Genomic DNA, 23,153 nt, shown 5'->3' with positions numbered 1-23,153 from the left:
ATGTACCTCATGATCCTCAAAACTCCTCGAGTACACCAGTATATCATCGATGAAAACTACTACAAATTGATGTAGATACTGGTGAAAAACTCTGTTCATCAAGTCCATGAACACAGCCGGGGCATTCGTCAGACCAAACGGCATAACGAGGAATTCGTAGTGTCCATACCTGGTCCCGAAGGCTGTTTTCGCGACATCCTCCGCTTTTACTCTCACCTGATGATACCCGGATCTGAGGTCAATCTTGGAATATACCCGCGTCCCCTAGAGCTGATCAAACAAATCGTCTATACGGGGTAGAGGATATTTATTCTTGATAGTAACTTTGTTTATCTCCCTGTAGTCAATACACATCCTTATGGACCCGTCTTTCTTCTTCACGAACAATACTGGAGCTCCCCATGACGATACACTGGGTTGTATAAACCTTTTGTTCAGCAAATCCTACAACTGCTCCTTTAATTCACCCAATTCAGCTGGAGCCATATGATACGGGACCTTAGAGATCGGCGCTGTACCTGGAGGTAAATCTATAGGAAAATCTACCTCGCGCACAGGAGGCAACCCTGATAGCTCCTCTGGAAAAAATCTAGGAATTCCTGTACCACTGGGGGGGTTGTCAATCTTCAATTCATTTTCAGATGCTTCTTTCACAAATGCTATAAACCCCTGACCTCCGTCCCGAAGTAATCTGCTTGCTTGCACGGCTGACACTAGCTGTGTTGGAGCACGCACCCGTGAACCAACAAATATGAATTCTTGCTCTTTAGGAGGTCTGAAAATGACTTTTCTCTGAAAACAATCAATGCTGGCGTGATTGGCAGCTAACCAGTCCATACCCAGTATTATGTCGAACCCACATATATCAAACACAATCAGATCTGCCGGTAATACTTTTCCCTACATCTCTATCGGATAGCCTCTAAGTACCCTCTGACATCGGATCATTAACCCTGATGGCGTAGCCACCGACAGTGCTATATCTAATGACTGGGTCTCACTCTCACATAATTTAACATAAGATGCAGAGATAAAAGAATGGGTAGCCCCCGAGTCAAAGAGAACAATAACTGGATATGATGAAACAGTAAATGTACCTGTCACCACATCCGTAGCAGCCTCTGCGTCACCTGGCGTCAGGGCATAAACTCGTGCTGGAGTTACGTTCCTCTGCTGGCCACCCCGAGGCGCCTAGTATCCTCCCCTAGTTGCCTGATGTCCTCCTTGATGAGGCCTGTGTACTGGGACCTGGTCCTGCTGGCCTAGGCAATCACGCATCACGTGACCTGGTCTCCCACAACGATAACATATGCCACTGCCTGTCCGACACTCACCCAAATGATGTCTCCCACATGTCTGACACACCGGGTAAGTCTGCGCACCCTGGTTCCCACGAGGTCCTGCCGTTTGCCTCTGGTCACCCCTATCGCGGCCACCTCTCCATGGACCCCTACTAGTGCTAGCCTGGAAACCCTGAGGCGCATGCTTCTTCCTCTGACTCTAAGCCACCACACCCCTTTGAATACCACTCTCAATTATCGCAACTATGTCTACAACCTCTGTAAATGTCTGAGCCCTGAAACTAATCACTTGCTCAAATAAATTCTGCCTCAACCCTTCTTCAAACTTTCTCGCCTTCTTCTCTTCATCAGGTGCTAAATGCGGGGCAAAACGCGACAACTCGACAAACCGAGCCGCGTACTAAGATACAGTCATCTGTCCCTATACCAAATGTAGGAACTCAGCTGCCTTCGCACTCCGAACGATAGCAGGGAAATATCGGTGGAAGAGCAACTCCTTGAATCGGTCCCACGTTACTAGCACTGGAACCGGCCTCTGCTTCTCTATTAGATGCGCTGCTCTCCACTAGCGCTTTGCCTCTCCTATCAGCTTAAATGTGGCAAATGCTACCTTCTGCTGGTCCATACATGGAAGCACTGCCAACATTTTCTCGATATCCTGGACCCAATTCTCAACTACAGCAAGGTCATCTCCTCCAACAAAGGATGGGGGCTTCATACACGTAAACTGCTCTATAGAACAGCCACGCTCCCCAAAGCTGCTAGCCATCTCAACCATCACCTGTTGAGTGACACTGCGCGGTATAGCATCTGAGTCTCCTCCACCTATGCTGGAACGACCTGCTCCATCCCTCCCAGCGTTCGTACCGCTACTTCCTGGATCCATCTTGAAAACAAGAAACACTTAAGCATCTTATCCCCTATAAGGACCTATCCTATACCAACTCACAATTTACTATCTTCCCTGTCTCTACCTAATATTTAGTTCTGTCACCTAGACACATGACCCGACAATACTTTACTATGGTTTTCCTAAAATCGTCACCCCAGGAAAAGCACAAAAACCACTATGGTAATCCTTTACCCAGACATAGAACAAACCTCAAATCCTTTTCCTATACTCTGGTATGGCTTCTGCTACATTCTAAAGTCTACAGAACCTAGCAAACCTAGGCTCTGATACCAAACTCTAACGACATGCTTAATTAATTGATTTTTTTCCCACTGTAATAATTATCATACTCTGATACCATAACATTATCTTAAGTAGCGAGAAGCATAATCATATACAAAACAAACCTAAACCATTACATACAATACCAGAGTTCTAAAATGTTTTGCAAAATATACAACATAACTGTATCCCCAAAAATTGCCCTCAACTAGCTAGGGTAATACAAAAATGCTCCCAAAAATGATACTCACTCTCTGTCAGGGTACTACTGAAGCCCTTCTATTTGCGAGCCTGATCTGCTCGCCCACTTGGATCACCTGAAAAATATATCAACACTGGGATGAGCCAACGCTCAGTAAGAGAAAATATGCTATTACTAGTGTGTGGAAAATGAGCTACTATATATCATGAAATCTGTTTCATATAAACATGAATAACTGAGTACTAAAGTACAGTACAAATAATAAAGCACACCGCCCCTTTTTCCCTATTGCTTAACATATCAATATTATGGTTATAATTCAAAATACTTCTAAGGTATATAGTAGGATCCCTATTTTTGTAAATTAATACATAAGTAATAGTAACTGAAACTGTTCCCTGTGGCTATCTGTGTCATGACATGCCCCTCATGACGAGGTTGTGCGGCCCATAGGCTGGATTTACCCTTGCTGGCCAACTAGGAATAAATCACTGAACTTCGTCAGTCAACTTGCCCACCTCAACCCATATCTGGATAGGGAGCCAAACCTCTTTAAGGGCCTAGGTGGTCGACCGTACCACGTATATCTGAATAGGTGGTTGCACTCATAAAGTAACATAGTATCTATAGCAACGGTACCGTGCTCTGTAGTTGTAAGTCCAACAGGGTCTGATATCATATAATATATTTCTATATATATCTAACTGATTTACCATGATTTTGAAGTAATCGTATAACCATGATGCTGCATAACGTACTGAAATCTGAATAATTATAACATGGAACTGCATATTCGTAATACTGAAATTCGTATAATCATGGTACTAAAATTCATATAATCATGGTACTAAAATCCGTAAAATCATGGTACTGAAGTTCACATAATCATAATACGTAAATCCATAAAATCATGGTACTAAAATTCATAAAAATCATTAAGCTAGCATTCGTAAAACATATCCCCGTACTACATACATATTCACAAGCCACACCATACTTTAATACATAATTTTCGTAAATAAATAAACTGTATAATATTTAGAAATATCCTAGCATAGCATATTTTCCTTACCTTATCTTTGAAAAGCCCCTACTGTACTCTAGCCTGATACCTGCAGGGCCTCCTACAAAACACCCTGAAACTAATATATGCCAGAACTAAATATCAGTATTTTTTCGTCTATATCATTTTCTATAACTACCACAAGGCCAAAAGGAGACTAAAAGGCCTTACCATAAATTTGGGATGATTTCCAACTCTGATTTCCCGACGATCCGCTCCGGTAGATGCGTAGAGAACTCTGCCAGGAGCGTCGTGATAGCTTTGGATCGTCGATCCGGCGATTGGTGGGGCTGAAAATGAAGAGAGAAGGGAGAGAGTCGTAGGAGAGAGAGAGAGAGAGCGGTGAGTGAATGACAAAAATCCCGGGTTTCCACTATTTATAGGACTGGGTTCATCAACGAGCCCTTCACAAAATTCATCAACGAAGCCCTGTGTTCATCGATGAAATTCAGAGGAACCTGAACCGTCTCTCTATATTTTCTCTTCGACGAAGCCCTGTGTTCGTCGACGAAGCCTGAAAAAATTTTGAAATTTTGATTATTTAATATTATCTTCAAAATGCAATGTCGTCGATGAACGCGGAAGTCTACGACCTCCTTCTGTTTCTATATCTATTTTCTCTCCCTCTTATTATTAAAAAGCTATTATTCTTTAGGTCATTACATCTTGTGTTTATAATATTTTCAATAATTTTGGCTCGGCAATGAATGCTTTAAGCTTACCGGACCAAAAACATATAAATGATTGTCCGTTCTAATTGAACTAAGTCTACATTGCCTCATTTATTATGATTCTTAAATTTCACTCATTATTTCAAAAATATTTTAACATTAAATTAAGCCTATATTTTCTTTTTATTTGAAAAAAATTTTAACGAAATTTCGGCAGTATGCCGTTTGTAAATTGGACGTTTTCCTATAAAAGCTGCACCTGATAGGTTCAAATAGATCATTTATAAGAAGTTGAAGGCACACGAGAACCTATATCCACTACTAGCATGCAATACACATCTAGTGCATCCGCCATGCAGAAGACATTCTAGACTAGCATGCAATCATGTAGCATATTCATGATAGTAATACATGTTACCATATATTAAATTCAGAATATAAATAGCAGAGAATAGTGGATAGTATTAAGTTCAGTGTAGTATTGTTATTTATCCAGACATTTAGACATGAACGCTATGAGATGATGAGAGCATTTAATTTAAATAATTATGAAAATGATGCTCCCTCTGAGTTATGTATATATTCAACTTATGCCTTTTTCAAATTTTCAAATTCTCAGCCAAGTGTTTATAATATTTTCAATGATTTCGGCTCGACAATGAATGCTTTAAGCTTACTGGACCAAAAACATATAAATGAATGTCTATTCTAAATGAACCAAGTCTACATTGCCTCATTTATTATGATTCCTATGTAGAGACCCAAACTTGAATAAGCTGGGTTTGTCGACGAAGGATCACATTTGGCGACAAAGTCCTTCAGAGTCTCGTCGGCGAAATTTAGAGCCTCATCAACGAGCAAATACTGAGCGAAACAGAGAAATATCCAGAACTTAAACTCGGCGACGAAGGGATGGCCTTGTTCACAAGCTGTGTGGCGGATTCGTCAACTAAGATGCCGCCTCGTCGATGAGTTGGACTTGGTCAAAGGCCCTATAAATACCAATTTTTGCTTGCTTAGAAGCTAAATTTCTTTCCAAAATCTCTCTCTCTCTCTCTCTCTCTCTTTCTCTCTCTCTCTCTCTCTAAGATTTTTCTCTATTCGTCGTCCATTTCAAAAAATGGAGGGTACTGTGTGGATTAGAAAAGGAAACTCTACAATTTTAGTGGATCAGATCGTAGTTTCAGAGATTTTTGGGTTTTCCCAAAAATCGAGGTAAGGATCTGATTTCAATTTTGATTGGATATTTGGATAGTAGTTGAAATTGTAGTAAGATTATATTTTGTAGTTTTAGGTTTCCAAGATCCCGGGTTGTCGGTTTGGATTGTTTTCATACGAAGTTTTGTTTCAAGTTTAAGGTAAGGAGAATTTGATCACAACAGCATTTTTGGAAAAACTAAACCGCTAAAAAGTTAGTTTATACTTATATGTATGATTTAATTGCTTATTTGTTAAATTCTATCAAGTATAAATGCCGGTTTTACGATTTTACAATTTTTAGTAAAAATGAGGATTTTGGTGTATGATCTCCAAATCTTACGAAAAACACTTATTTGCATTTATATTATAATAGGAGATGCTTGAATCCTTTACTTTTCCTTTTAAATGATGTTTACTGGATTTATATCATTTAGCAGATTTTTGGACTAAACTTGTGTGATATATGTTGAAATGGAAATGTATGAATTTTCTATACTATTGATATAGATTATGGGAACAGAGTTCCAATTTGTTATACTGAGTATGTGGAAAACAGAGGCTGGTGATACACCGAGCTGTATCAGTAAACAAAAAGAGGTAAACTGAGTGGATAGGCACCGGTTTGAACCCAATGTGATTATCTGAAATTTGTGAAAATACTGGAATTGCACAGGTTACTATATTTTGCTATAAATTGTATATATGATACTAGAACCACAACTTGTGACTAAAAGAAGTTGAAAGAAACTTTAGTAAAAAGGGGTTGAAAGATACTCCAGTTCGGGGGTTGAAATAAACTCTTTGGGCTAGGTACCGATGCTAGCAATATAGTGTAACCATACATTTAAAATTAGTATGGGTATATTAGATGGTCGACCTGTGAGGAGTTAGTAAGCTGCTGGTAAAAATAAACCAGGGGCGGTCAGACTATAAAAGATGCTCGACTTTATCTGCACGAACAGGATACTGTCAGAGGCAATCAGTGCACAACTCGTGCCACGGGGTAAATAGGCAAATTGTCATATCAAGATGGAGGTGTTCTAATAATCATATGCATGATTTAAATACTTGATGTGCAGATAAATGTTATATGTTACAGTATTATAAACAAATGTTTCAAACGCATGAATTTATATGAAAATGTGCATATATGCAGTCACACACTGTTATAACACTTTCTTCCTTACTGAGAGGTGTCTCACCCCATTATACAACTTTTGTTTTCAGGTCCATTAGGATGTCGGTCCTAGTAACTAAAGGGCATGGGGAGAGTATTTTTTGTTGTAGCATACGTAAGTGGTTTATGTGTATATTGAAATTAGTTGGAATATCCTTTTGGGGTTGTCTTAATAGGATATGTTCTAAGTCTGTATAAATGTATTTGAGGATACAACAGTAAACTTTGGTATAACACTAATAGATATCCCAATGGATGTTTATGTTTTTTCGCGACATTTACATCGAAATTATGTATGATTTATACCCGTATGTCCCTGGTTAGGGCGGGTTGTTTACGTATGTTGAATAGGTACTGGTATCTTGTGTGAGTGAGTGCACTTGGGTCCGTATAAAGGGTCGGGTCATTACAGTTGGTATTAGAGCCATTAACCAGTCGAAAATGTGTTTTAATGCATGCATCTGGTTTGGGATGTATTCAGGACTTAGGAATTTCTAATTTTGTAGTCTAGAATATACCAGAGTATAGGACAAGGATAAGATCTTGGATTTTGCTTTGTATATCTGGAGATGGAAATTCATTGGTAAACTTCTGTGTTTTTCTGGAACAGTCAAAAGGTTCAGAAAATCATGGCAATCCTTCGACGTCGTTTCCTAGTAGAAGGGTGGAATTTGAGTTAGAAGGATAATGTCAAAGTAATGGAGTATGTCAATATTGGGGGTATGAATTTAAAGGATCGAGTCTATAGCATGATAATACTAGTCGATGCTTAGGCTATTACCTTTCTAATGGATTCTTGTAATTATTTTCAGGATGGAATCCAGGGATATCACTGCCAACATGGGAGACAGTAGTAGTGAGGGTGCCGGCCCTGAGGTTGGTAATGATTCCACTAGTGTGTTGCGTGACTTTGCACAACAGCTTATGGCTGAGGTAGTGCAAACGAATAGGGGGCAGGATCGTCCTACGACTGAGATGGGTTGCTCCATTGAGCAATTCACCAGGTTGAAGCCCTCTGCTTTTGTGGGCAGTGCAGATCCAGTTTGTGTTGAGAATTGGATCTAGGAGATCAAGAAGATCCTAGATGTGTTGAACTGCACTGAGAGGCAAAGTCACCTTTTTTATATTTAAGTTGGCAGGCGAGGCTGAGAGATGGTGGGTGTTTGTAAAGCAAATGGAAGAGAACCGACCTATGCCAATAGCGTTGACGTGGGCCCGATTCAAAGAGCTCTTCTTTGAATGTTATTTTCCGGCCACGATTAGAAATGCAAAGATGGAAGAATTCATGAATCTAACGCAGCAATCGCTGACAGTGCAGCATTACACTTCCAAATTCCAGGAGCTGTCTCGATTTGCTCCATTCATGATACCGGATGAAGCGAAGAAGGCCTGGAAGTTTTAGAGGGGTCTGAGGAGCGAGATCCGTAAGTAGACAGCGATCTAGCAATTGCAGGACTTTGCTACGTTGGTTAATAAAGCCACGGTAGTAGAAAAGTGTTTGCTGGAGGACACAGAGGTTCAGGCCACGAAGAAGATACCAGCACCTCCTAATTCATCGTTTGGGGCAGGACATGGTAAGTGGAAAAAGAATAGTGGTGGTATGTCTTAGAACACCGCTCGTTCTCAACGTTGTCATTTGTGTGGAAAGAGACACTCGGGGTAGTGTTGGTTGTCTACGAGGGCGTGTATGCGATGTGGTAGGCAAGGGCACCAGATGAGAGACTGTCAAATGCAGGGAAATAGTGGAGCCTTGCAACAATCATACAGAGGGAATGCTCCGACACAGCATGGCAGTCAGCAGGGGGTATGGCCCAGGCAAAGGTGTATTCTCTGACTCCTGGTGACGCTGAGAACGTTGGTGACGTAGTCACATGTATCATTTATATGCTTTCTTATGAAGCTGTTGTATTATTTGATTTCGGGGCAACACATTCTCTTATTTCTTGAGGTTTTGTTAAATTGTGTGGATTAGAGGTGCAATTGTTAGATTATGAACTGGTGGTGGCTACATCGTCTAGATCTGTGGTTGGGTGTAGCAAAGTAGTTCGTGACTTCTTGGTTGAAATTCGGGGAAGATTGCTAACAATTGATCTTGTGGTATACGACATGTATGACTTTGACATCATCTTAGGGATGGACTGGTTGTCGGCCAGTTATGCTAGTATTGATTGCCACAAGAGGGAGGTGTTGTTTAGACAGCTAGGAAAGCAGGAATTTCAATTCCTCGGATCATGTGTGCATTCTGCACCACGAATCCTTTCTGCTATGCAAACTAGGAGGCTACTTCTTAGGGGGTTCCAAGGGTATTTGGAATTTGTGAAAGACACGCCAGTAGAGGAACGAGATTTGGAGATGATCGCGGTAGTGCGCGAGTTCCCTGACATATTTCCAGAGGACTTGCCAGGTTAGACACCATGAAGTGGAATTTACTATTGAGTTAGCTCCAGGTACAACACCTATATCGAAAGCTCCGTATCATATGGCTCCAGCTGAGCTAAGAGAGTTGAAAGAACAGCTTTAGGAGCTCCTTGACAAGGGGTACATTCGACCTAGTGTTTCTCCTTGGGGAGCATTGGTGTTATTTGTGAAGAAGAAAGATGGGTTGATGAGGATGTGCATCGACAACTGAGAACTGAATAAGGTGGCGATAAAGAGTAAATATTCGCTACCCAGGATCGATGATTTGTTTGACCAACTCCAGGGCACGCAGGTCTTCTCCAAGATTGACCTACGGTCTGGGTATCACCAGCTGAAGGTGAAAGCGGAGGATGTCTCGAAAATTGTATTTCGAACCCGGTATGGCCATTTTGAATTTATGGTTATGCCTTTTGGTTTGACTAATGCACCTACAGCATTTATGGATTTGATGAATAGGGTCTTCCACGAATATCTAGACCGATTCGTTGTGGTATTTATCGATGATATCCTAGTGTATTATAGGAGTGCTGCAGAGCATGAAGTTCATTTGAGGCTAGTAATGCAAATACTTAGGAATAAGAGGTTGTATGCTAAACTGAAGAAGTGCGATTTCTGGTTGGAATAGATTGCATTTCTAGGGCACGTGGTGTCTAAAGAAGGTGTATCGATGGACCCGAGTAAGATAGAAGCAGTAGTGGATTGGGCAAGACCTAAGAATGTTCAGGAGGTCATAAGTTTTTTGGGTCTTGCAGGTTATTACCGTCGATTTGTGGAAGGGATCTCTTTTTTAGCAGGTCTTTTGATGAAACTCACATGGAAGAACGTGAGGTATGATTGGACGGATGAGTGCGAGCTGAGTTTCCAAGAGCTGAAACAGCAACTGGTTACGGCTCCAGTTCTAACTCTTCCATCTAGTGATGGTGGTTTTGTTATTTATAGTGATGCTTCGAAAAAGTGTCTTGGTTGTGTTCTAATGCAGCAGGGCTAGGTAGTTGCTTATGCTTCTCGTCAACTCAAAGAATATGAGAAGAACTACCCAACGCATGATTTGGAATTAGCAGCGGTAGTGTTTACACTAAAAATTTGGAGACACTACTTGTACGGTGAAAGGTGTGAGATTTTTAACGACCATAAAAGTCTTAAATACTTTTTCACCCAGAAAGAGCTCAACCTGAGACAACGCAGGTGGCTTGAGTTGATTAAAGACTACGATTGTACTATTAGCTATCACCCAGGAAAGGCTAATGTGGTAGTCGATGCTCTAAGTAGGAAGTCTGTGGATGCTTTTGTTTCGGCAGTGGAGGTTCAGCGTCAGATCTATATGGACCTTGAAAGGTTGAGTTTGGAGGTAGTGGAAGGAAACCATCAGGCTGTTCTTGCTAGCTTGGTGGTACAACCAACTTTGCAGAAGAAGATCTGTGTGGCGCAGAAGGAGGATCACGAGTTGGTTGAGGTTATGGAAGGAGTTCATAAGGGGTTAAAGCCGGATTTCAGTATCACTGGTAATAGGGTATTGAGATTTTGTGGCAGGGTTTGTGTACCGAATGATGCCGTGATTAAACGGGTCATTCTATAGGAGGCACATCGTTCATTTTACACTGTACATCCTGGTAGTACGAAAATGTACCGGGATTTGAGGGAATCTTTTTGGTGGTCCAACATGAAAAGAGAGATCGCCCGATTTGTAAAGTAGTGTCTGACATGTCAACGGATCAAAGTGGAACATCAGAGGCTGGCAGGACCAATTCAGCCACTTGACGTCCTTGAATGGAAATGGGAACATGTCTCGATGGATATTGTGATGGGTTTACCTGCGGCGATGCGGGGGCAGAATGTCATATGGGTTATAATGGATCAGCTGACAAAGACTGCACACTTCATTCCAATCACAGTCAGCTACTCTCTGAATAGGCTGGCAGAACTTTATGTGTAGGAGGTGGTGCGACTCCATGGTGTCCTTATATCTATTGTTTCAGATCGGGATCCGCGTTTTACATCTCATTTCTAGAAGAGGTTACAGCATGCCTTGGGTTCGCAGCTGACGTTCAATACGTCTTTTCACCCGCAGACGGATGGATAGTCGAAGAGGACTATTCATACGTTAGAGGATATGTTGCGGGTTTGTGTACTAGATTTCGGTGATAGTTAGATACGATATCTACTTCTTGTTGAATTTGCATATAACAACAATTACCAGGTGAGCATAAAGATGGCACCTTATGAGGCTTTGTATGGTCGTCGGTGTCGATCTCCGTTGTACTGGGATCAGGTCGGTGAGCGACATATACTAGGTCCAGAAATGGTTCAACAGAACTCTGCAAAGGTCGCATTGATCAAGCAAAGAATCAAAACAGCTCAGAGTCGACAGAAGAGTTATGATGATACTCGTCGACGAGAGTTGGAATTCGAGGTAGGAGATATGGTATTCCTGAGAATCGGTCCAATGAAAGGGGTGATGAGGTTCGGGAAGAAGGGGAAGCTAAGTCCTCGGTATATCAGGCCTTTTGAGATCCTTGAAAGGATAGGTTCGGTTTCTTATCGAGTGGCTCTACCTCCAGTATTATCCAGAGTCCATGATGCATTTCACATGTTTGTACTGAGGAAGTACGTACCAGATCCATCACATGTACTGAGTTACGAACCTCTAAAGATTAATGATGCCTTATCGTATGAGGAAGTACCGGTGCAGATATTGGATCGAAAGGTGCAGCAGTTACGGACCAAGGAAATACCCCTCGTAAAGGTATTACGGCATAACCATGCAGTGAAAGAAACTTCATGGGAATTAGAATCTGAAATACGCCAGAAGTACCCACAATTATTTGATAGTATGTGAGTATATATAGTAGTGTAGATGATATAATCTTTGGGAGAGTTTTTTTCATGTATGTAATATTCCGAAGTGTCTTTTGTGTAACCACGGTATTCCTCCGTCATATGTGAGGGTATGTAATGAAATTGGGCCAAAGTCACTTAGTAGGTGATGGTCGACTCTTTGCAAAGCGGAATTATAAGAAAAAATTATATTAACATTTGTTAGTAAATTTCGAGGACGAAATTCTTATAAGGAGGGGAGATTGTAGGGACCCAAACTTGAATAAGCTGGGTTCATCGACAAAGGGTCACTCTCATTGACGAAGTCCTTCAGAGCCTTGTCGACGAGCAAATACCGAGCGGAACATAGAAATATCCAGAACTTGAACTCGGCGACGAAGGGATGGCCTCGTCGATGAGCTGTGTGGCGGATTCGTCGATGAAGACGCCACCTCATCGACAAGTTGGACTTGGTCAAAGACCCTATAAATATCAATTTTTGGTTGCTTAGAAGCTAAGTTTCTTTCCAAAATCTCTCTCTCTCTCTCTCTCTCTCTCTCTACCCACGAAATTCCTCTCTCTCTCTCTCTCTCTCTCTCTCTCTCTCTCTCTCTCTCTCTCTAAGATTCTTCGCTATTCGTCATCCATTTCCAAAAATGGAGGGTACTGCGTGGATCAGAAGAGAAAACTCTAAAATTTTAGTGGATCGGATCATAGTTTCGAAGATTTTTGGGTTTTTCCAAAAATCGAGGTTAGGATCTGATTTCAATTTTGATTGGATATTTGGACAGTATTTGAAATTGTAGTAAGATTATATTCTGTGGTTTTAGGTTTCTAGGATCCCAGGTTGTCGGTTTGGATCGTTTTCATACGAATTTTCATTTCAAGTTTAAGATAAGGGGAATTTGATTACAACGGCATTTTTGAAAAAACTAAACCAATAAAAAGTTAGTTTATACTTATATGTATGATTTAACTACTTATTTGTTAAATTCTATCGAGTAGAAATATTGATTTTACGATTTTACGATTTTTGGTAAAAATAAGGATTTTGGCGTATGATCTCCAAATCTTACGAAAAACACTTATTTGCATTTATATTGTAATAGGAGATGCTTGAATCCTTTATTGGATTTTTGGACTAACTCGTGTGATATATGTTGAAATGGAAATGTATGAATTTTCTATACTATTGATATAGATTATGGGAACGGAGTTCCAATTTGTTATGCTGAGTATGTGGAAAACAGAGGCCGGTGATACACTGAACTGTATCAGTAAAAAAAAAGAGGTAAACTGAGTGGATAGGTACCGGTTTGAACCCAATGTGATTATCTGAAATTTGTGAAAATACTGGAATTGCACAAGTTACTATATTTTGCTATAAATTGTATATATGATACTAGAACCACAACTTGTGACCAAAAGAAGTTGAAAGAAACTTTAGTAAAAAGGGGTTGAAAGATACTCCAGTTCGGGGGTTGAAATAAACTCTTTGGGCTAGGTACCGATGCTAGCAATATAGTGCAACCATACATTTAAAATCATTATGGCTATATTAGATGGTCGACCTGCAAGGAGTTAGTAAGCTGCTGGTAAAAATAAACCAGGGACGGTCGGACTATAAAAGATGCTCGGCTTTATCTGCACGAATAGGATACTGTCAGAGGCAATCAGTACACAACCCGTGCCACGGGGTAAATAGGCAAATTGTCATATCAAGATGGAGGTGTTCTAATAATCATATGCATGATTTAAATACTTGATGTGCAGATAAATGTTATATGTTACAGTATTATAAACAAATGTTTCAAACGCATGAATTTATATGAAAATGTGCATATATGCAGTCACACACTGTTATAACACTTTCTTCCTTACTGAGAGGTGTCTCACCCCATTATACAACTTTTGTTTTCAAGTCCATCAGAACATCGGTCCTAGTAGCTAAAGGGCCTGGGGAGAGTATTTTTAGTTGTAGCATACGTAAGTGGTTTATGTGTATATTGAAATTAGTTGGAATATCCTTTTGGGGTTATGTTAATAGGATATGTTCTATGTCTGTATAAATGTATTTGAGGATACAACAGTAAGCTCTGGTATAAGACTAATATAAATCCCAATGGATGTTTATGTTTTTTCACAACATTTTCATCGAAATTATGTATGATTTATACCCGTATGTCCCTGGTTAAGGCAGGTTGTTTACGTATCTTGAATAGGAACAAGTATCTTGTGTGAGTGAGTGACACCTGGGTCCATATAAAGGGCCGAGTCGTTACACCTAAGTTTCACTCATCCTTTCAAAAATATTTTAACATTAAACTAAGCCTATATTTTCTTTTTGTTTGGAAAAATTTTAACAAAATTTCGGCAGCATGCTGTCTGTAAATTGGACATTTTCCCATAAAACTTGCACCTGATAGGTTCAAATAGATCATTTATAAGAAGTTGAAGGCACACAAAAACTTATATCCACTACCAGCATGCAATATACATCAACTGCATCTGTCATGCAAGAGACATTCTAGACTAGCATGCAATCATGTAGCATATTTACGATAGTAATACATGTTACCATATATTAAATTCAGAATATAAATAGCAGAGAACAGTGGATAATATTGAGTTCAGTGTAGTTGTTATTCATCTAGCCATTTAGATATGAACGTTATAAGATGATGAGAGCATTTAATTTAAATAATTAAGAAAATGGTGCTCCCTCTGAGTTATGTATATATATATTCAACTTATGCCTTTTTCAAATTTTCAAATCCTCAGCCAAGTGTTTATAATATTTTCAATGATTTTGGCTCGGCAATGAATGCTTTAAGTTTACCGGACCAAAAACATATAAATGAATGTTCGTTCTAAATGAACTAAGTATACATTGCCTCATTTATTATGATTTCTAAGTTTCACTCATCGTTTCAAAAATATTTTAACATTAAACTAAGCCTATAGTTTCTTTTTGTTTGGGAAAATTTTAAGAAAATTTCAGCAGCATGCTGTCTGTAAATTAGACGTTTTCCCATAAAATATGCACCTAATAGGTTCAAATAGATCATTTATAAGAAGTTGAAGGCACACGAGAACCTATATCCACTACCAGCATGCAATACACATCAACTGCATCCACCATGCAGGAGGCATTCTAGATTAGCATGCAATCATGTAGCATATTCACGATAGTAATACATGTTACCATATATTAAATTCAAAATAAAAATAGCAGAGAATAGTGGATAGTATTAAGTTCAGTATAGTATTGTTATTCATCCAGACATTTGGACATGAACGTTATGAAATGATGAAAGCATTTAATTTAAATAATTATGAAAATGATGCTTCCTCTGAGTTATGTATATATTCAACTTATGTCTTTTCAAATTTTCAAATCCTCAATCAAGTGTTTATAATATTTTCAATGATTTCACCTCAAATTCCTTCGTCGTAGTCGTTATAAATTTTGGCAGCATCTCCTTATGGCTCTCCAAGTACACGAGATGGGGGAAGTGAAAATTTTGCTAGTTTTTCATCTCTAACAAATTGTCACAACACCCCACTATGTACCCAAAGAACACAAGTAGAGACACGCTCGAAATATATAATGACAATTGACAAAGCGTGAAAGATGACAACAATGTAAATACGACTTCCTGAACTGTCCACATTGGACAATCCAAGATTGGTTGAAATACAAACATTACTAATCGTAAGTGAAAACAAATAATTAACATATTCAAGTGATTATTAATCAACATAGTATGACTAATAGTCAATTGAAATATAACAATTGATTTGTCTCACATGTACGATTAGGAATGAATGTATAGTAACTGTTCTTGGACGGGTCTAATCTTCAATGAATACATGAAATGACAGTAATTAATTTGGCATTTTACTTCATATTTCATTTAACGAAATTTTGGCAGCATGCCGTCTGTAAATTGGACATTTTTCAAAAAATTCCTGCACTAAAACTTGATAAATTCAAACAAACAAATCACAATAATACGCATCATGCAGATACTAGTGAGTTTGAGCATGCGAGAACATAATTCCACTACCAGCATGCAATTCACAATATTGAAAAATCTTAAAATTACAAAATCCAAAAATTTCACTCTCCCCAGCTGACCCAGTCAGCTGATGTAACCAAACTAGGTCTACTGTTCAAATTGCTACTCATTTGGATCAACACTTAGCAGTCCTGCTCAACTTTGTGCACATAGATGTGCCCCATATGAAGATTGTTCGCAAGCTACACTATTTTGGGCAACAAATCATCAGAATTATTCATAATGTGCATTGAGTTTGATACTTAAAAATTTACATAAATTTGAAAGTTCAATTCTAACCTGAATTCAAGAAATATCCTCTTAAGCAATTTTTAAACCTCGTGAGGTTATTTTCAATGTCTATGAACCTATTTGTTTTACTATGTGAGACATAACCTATTAATGCATACCTTCTAACTTGAATTCACAGCTTAAGCCTTTAAAAGATTAGGTTGCCTTCAGTATGTTAGAAAACCATTCAATAGTTTTTATTTTTCATCTTTAGTTTTTTAAAAGAATTAAAAAATGTTAACTCTTTTATTTCTAGGTTTCCAAATAACTAGAATATAGAAAATTATAATTTTTTTAAAATTTCCAAAAATCATATATAAAAAATCAGAAATCAAGAAAATAAGAAAAAGATATTTTCCAACTTTGCTACGCAAATTTAGAAAATTGAAAAACAATATGGTATTTTTGTAATTATTTAAAATTTTTAAAAATGAATAATAAAAGTATTCTCTATGAGGGAATAGTGCCAAAACTTATTGTTTTCCAAAATTTTTATATAAATGTTAGAAAATAAAAATTCATAATCTGGATTTTTTTTAATTATTTGAAAAAAAAAACTAAAAATGAAAATAAAAATTGTCTCTCACAACTAAACATGCCCGTAGACTTTCTATTCTACTATTATAATAGGGTAAAAAATTCTCACCCTTTCAATAATTCAAACCTCAAACCAGCATGGAAGTTCCAACTCCCAACCCTTTAACCTAAAAACACTCAAGCTATTGTATTTACCAAATGAAGAAAAACAAGATTTCTCACTCACCTTTTCATTCCCTTTTTCCTTCTTCTTACCTAACAAACACAATGCAAAGTCAAACGATTCCTCTTTGTTTCTTTTGTCATTCTTCCAGCATATTTATTTTCTTGAATTAATTTATAATTTCTCCGAGAAATATTCTAAGAATTTCAAGTTTCAATGTTTTTCATTAAATATATGTAATTATATTAAAGGAAATAAAAGTACATTTATCGCAACGTGTTAAAACATCCTAGAGAATGAAATTATTTGTATGAATTAATTTTGACATAAACGAACACCAAACTGTAGGAGCTATGGAGGAGCTCATAAATATGCAACTCATGCACAAGGACAAGAATACCTTTAAATAGAGACACAAGCCACAAGGAAATATATTGTGCATAATAAAATTTTGCATAAGGAAATAAACCAACCAAATATAATTTCATTTATTAATTTAATTTCTTAAATTACATAGTTCTTTGCATCCTTTTGCCTTGAATAGATTTATATCGAGCATATTGTGTATTATTTATGTGTAAATTAGAATGTACCATTTAAGTTAATATATTAGGGACTTATATTAAATTTATTAGTGGTGGGAGGGGCTTGGATGAGATGAAACTATATATATTAAATTTGAATAGTATATGAGTTTAACATTGTTGAAAACAAGAGTTGGACACTGTTGAAGCCAGAAATTAAAATTCAAACAAGGAAATGAAAAAAAAAAAAGTGATCAGAATACAAAATCTAATAATTGCATGTATAACCCTAAGATCGTCTCTTTTCTTACGAATTTCAACATGTGATAAACGCGAGTTAGAATGACTTTAAGTTTTAACTGATCATGCATACATTTCTTTGTACATAGTTTTATTATGGACAAATATTAACGAAATTTCAACAACATGTTGTTTGTAAATTGAACATTTCCCAAAAAATTCTTACACTAAAACTTGATAGATTCAAGCAAATAAATCACAATAATATGCATCATGCAGATACTAGTGAGTTTGAGCATGTGAGAACCTAATTCCACTACCAGCATGCAATTCACAATGTTGAAAAATCTTAAAATTACAAAATCCAAAAATTTCACTCTCCCTAGTTGACCCAGCTAGCTGATGTAACCAAACTAGGTCTACTGTTCAAATTGCTACTCATTTGGATCAGCACTTAGCAATTCTGCTCAACTTTGTGCATGTAGATGTGCCCCATCTGAAGATTGTTCGCAAGCTACACTATTTTGGGCAACAAATCTTTAGAATTATTCATAATGTGCATTGAACTTGCCCTCCATGCGTCCCATCTAGGAAGGGCAGATGGCGCATCTGGTATTTATGTGATCATGCCATGTCTTTATTGTGTATGTTTATTGTTGACCATACCTAATTGATAACAAATGAGCAACTTTATTGTTGACCTAAACCCACCCTCAATTCATTGCATTTGGGATGAAAAGAGAGTCTAACATATAGCTGCATAATTTTTAAGAGCCTACTAAAAACCTCTATCATCATTATAATAAAGGATATATAATAATAAATGTATATGGCCTACTCAGCTACTCTAAGTAAAATACTTTATTCGATAATAATAATAATCGTAATAATATTATTTACATAAATGTAATCTTATATGACTCCATAGTACATGGTCGGTGCTATCAAAGCGAGATGCTATTTTTATTTATTATTATTATTATTATTATTATTATTATTATTATTATTATACATTTTGACTTCTCATAAAAAGATAAATTTATCTTCCTAAAAGACATGTAAATATAAAAATATTATATTTAGAGAACCATCAATTTGAATATATACAATTACATTAAAATTTATCCATATTTACTCAAATTCAAATTCAACCTAATAATGATGGTACTCGTAACAGATGGCGCATCTGTCCCTCTACCCTCCAAAGATTTAATACAAATATTGGCACATTTGAGTTCATTTGATATCATTGGACAATGATCCCAATAAATGAAATATTGCAAATTTCAGTTCATTTCTGAAGAAAAATAAGTTTGCAATGTTTTAAACACTAGCATTTCATTCACATCATGAATTGGACATCACCTTCTTAAGTTTCAACAAAGTGCCCACTTGATGTGATGATGCCCACTTGATTGATGATGAACAGGTTTCAAAATATCTATTAACATAATTTCAAAAGGTTTTATTAAAGGTACGCATTAAATTTAAATAGAATAAAATCATCCCTAAAATAAAAATGAAATTATGTCAAACAAAATAAAGTTAAATTGATCACTTTTAATAATTGTATGTTTTCATTGAAATCTCTTTTTTCAGTCAGGAAACTTGAAATCAATTGAAATGCACAAAAGTTCATTTCTTCTCTCTCTCTCTCTCTCTCAAGCTTATAAAGCAAAATGAGAATGGTCATAGCATTTTTAAACTAGAATGTATTACTCAAAAAAATAAAAAATAAAGGAAAAGATAGAATATAAATTTTGAGTATTCAATGGGAACTCTCCATTAATTGAGAACAGTACAAAATGAGGGTTCTTGGATGATGATGTGCTCATCAAGAATAACCTGCATCCAAAGTCCAAACAATTTTGAAAGGCAACATTTTCACAACATTGCAAACCATTTCCTAAAACAATTCCAACAAAGTGAATTTTTTTAGTTCCGAAGTGTTCTAATTTTGGACACTTCAAAAATCAAAACAAAATCTCAAATAAAGCATATTTGAATGAAATGATTTCCTACTATTTTATGCACAAAAATTCAAAAAATAACAAATGATAAACGTAGTAGCAAAAGCAAAAACAAGACAGAAATAGATACCCTAAAGCACCAACAGCATGCAAAATATTTCTGGAATACAAAATAAGCGTATAGGTCTCAAGAGATACCTAGGAGTAGCAAGAGACTGGAAGAGGGGTTCGACAGGGGTCATGAGTTGGCTAGGGCTCCGACCAAACCCAAGATGTTCGGCGAGAAGGCCGTCAGTCGGTTGGAAACAGCGAGAGACTAGGAAAGGGGTTCGATGGGGGTCGCGAGTCCGCTAGGGCTCCGACGAAGCCTGAGATGTCCGGCGAACAAGGCGTACCAAGCCGAGAGCAGTGGGAGACTGGGAGAGAGGTTCGCGGGAGTAGGAGGGGAGGAGGAGGAGCCCGCTGGAGTAGGAGGGAAAAGCAAGGAGTAGGGAAAGTGTGGGAAAATATCTCGCGGGAAGGGATAAGAGTTTTGGGCATTAGTGACGGTTTCAAAACCGTCACTATTACTCTCCGTCTAATTTTTTTTTTTAAATCACATAACATTAGTGACGGTCCATAATTCATCACTAATAATGGTCTATTAGTGACGAATCTAGAAATTCATCACTAATAAGGGACCAATGGTGGCGAATTTGTAAATTCGTCACTAATACTCTAAACTTAAAATTTTTTATTCTTTAAAAAAAAAAAAAAAGTATTAGTGACGAATCTACAAATTCATCACTATTGATCCCTTATTAGTGACGAATATACAACATCGTTACTAATACTCTGAACTTAAATTTTTTTTATTTGTTTTAAAAAAAAAAAAAAGTATTAGTGACATTTCTCAAATTCGTCACTAATAAGGGACTTATTAGTGACGAATTTATAAATTTGCCACTAATACTCTGAACTTAAATTTTTTTTTTTTTTTTAAACCAGAAGTATTAATGACTGTTCTTAAATCTGTCACTAATAAGGGACCAATAGTGACGAATTTACAAAGTCGTTACTAATACTCTGAACTTAAATTTTTTTTATTTTTTTTAAAAAAGGAAGTATTAGTGACGGTTGTCAAATTCGTCACTAATAGTGGTCTAGTAATGACGAACCTACAAATTCATCACTACTACTCTGAACTTGACATTTTTTATTTTCTAAAAAAAATAGTACTGACGGTTATTTAATCGTCACTAATGTTTATCTTTTAGTGATGGATTTAATTCGTCACTAATACCCTAGAAATCGTCACTAATATTTTCCCGAGTTATTTTACGCGAAAAAAATGTTTTCGCGTGATATTTTTCGATTTTTAGTGACGAACATATTAGTGACGAATTTAATTTCATCACTAATATGTTCGTCACTAAAAACTAGTTTTTTTTTAGTGAATGCTTGAGAAGTAATCTTCTGGACAAAACTAGAAAACCTTAATTGAATTGTGTTTTAACGTTTTCCTCATAATATTTTCTTCATAGATGGTATTATGTTATATGAATTGTATATTGAGCTACTGGAATACATGCTTGTGTTGAACATCAACTGCATGACTGATGCAGTACATTGTGAATTGCATGCTGGTAGTGAATTTAGGTTCTCGCATGCTCAAACTCACTGCGCATTATGCGTATTTTTGTGATTTGTTTGCTTCAAACCAAACTATCAAGTTTTAGTGCAGAAATTTTTTTTGAAATGTCCAATTTACAGGCGACATACCGTCGAAATTTCGGTAAAGTTTTTTCAGAATAAAATCATGTACAAAGAAACGTATGCATGATCAGTAAAAACTTAAAGTCATTGTAAATCGCACTTCTCACATGTTGATATTCATAAGAAAAAAGACGATCTTAGGCTTATCATTCAAAATCTAAAACACTTGTCTAAGAACAACTATGTATAAAATACAGTGAAAGGTCAAGAACTAAATGTCATATAAGTAAGTGAAAGCCACTTATGAACACTAAAACTCATTAAAGAATCACAACTCGAAACCTCCTATATATTAAAAACTTTTATAATCAAACTCAAGTTAGTAAATTAAATCCTAAGAACCAAAGATAAGCTCAAGAATCTCGAACAAAGTAAAGACAATTTTAAAATCTTCTAAACCAGGATTTCATCACTATCATTGAATAGAAGAAAAACAAACCATAATCTATTTCCTTAATCTATAACGAAAGCTTTTTTGTCCATAACTGAATCCAAGAAACCCCAACTCAATCTATCCCAAGCCTTCTCACAATCTAAGAAACAATTTCATGCACAACCCAAGCTGCATCAAGAATGCTTGAGAAGCAACCTTCTGGACAAAACTAGAAAACCTAAGTTGAATTGTGTTTTAACGTTTTTCTCATAATATTTTCTTCGTGGATGGCATTATGTTATATAAATTGTATATTGAACTACTAGAATACATGCTTGTGTTGAACGCCAACTGCATGGCTGATACAGTATATTGTGAATTGCATGCTAGTAGTGGATTTAGGTTTTCGCATGCTTGAAATATTTTATTTTGTGAAAACAATCATATTTCAAGTACATGTTTTATAAGAAAATGTCCAATTTACAGACGACATGTTGCCGAAATTCCGTTAAAATTTTTCAAAAAAAAAAAAAATCATGTACAAAGATAATTATGATAAAATGAAAGTTAAAATATTTTTAAAAGAATGAGTGAAATTTAAACGAAAAGTCATTTCATTAAGTCATAAATTTGCATCTATTAACATACATGGTATATCATTTGCTTTTAACTATGATAAATATTATCGTTTGTCCACCACCAGGGATACTCTGTTTTGAAAACGAGTTAAAGTGTTTACATGCGTGATTTGATGCATGCAACTATATATATTCATACATACGCCATTCACATTCATTTCAGCTATTCGTTTAGGGTTGAAAATTATTGTACGACGCACTCTTTATATTTTTCTTCCTGATTCTACTGAGCGCCAACTCTCCATTTTGTTTTCCATTTGCATACTAGTTTTTTATTTATGATTATTAATTTGTAGGGTTCGCGACTGTCATAACATTAGCACGATGCTATGCATGCACTATAGTCGTCGGATGCAACTTTTGATTATTTCTTTATAATTTTTATTGTTATTTGAACAAATGGAATTTCTGTATTTTAATTTGAATTTGTATAATGTATTTGTATTTGTATTTTAAATTTTTTTCTTATTGTTATTTTTTTTATTTTAATTGAATTTGTATATAAATTTGAAATTTTGAATAATTTATGAATTTTGTAGTGATTATGGTTTCAGGTTATGTATGCGAAAATGTAATTACAG

The sequence above is a fragment of the Malania oleifera genome, chromosome 11, assembly GCF_029873635.1.
Source record: "Malania oleifera isolate guangnan ecotype guangnan chromosome 11, ASM2987363v1, whole genome shotgun sequence".
NCBI lineage: Eukaryota > Viridiplantae > Streptophyta > Magnoliopsida > Santalales > Ximeniaceae > Malania > Malania oleifera.
Note: the sequence above shows the minus strand (reverse complement) of the source record.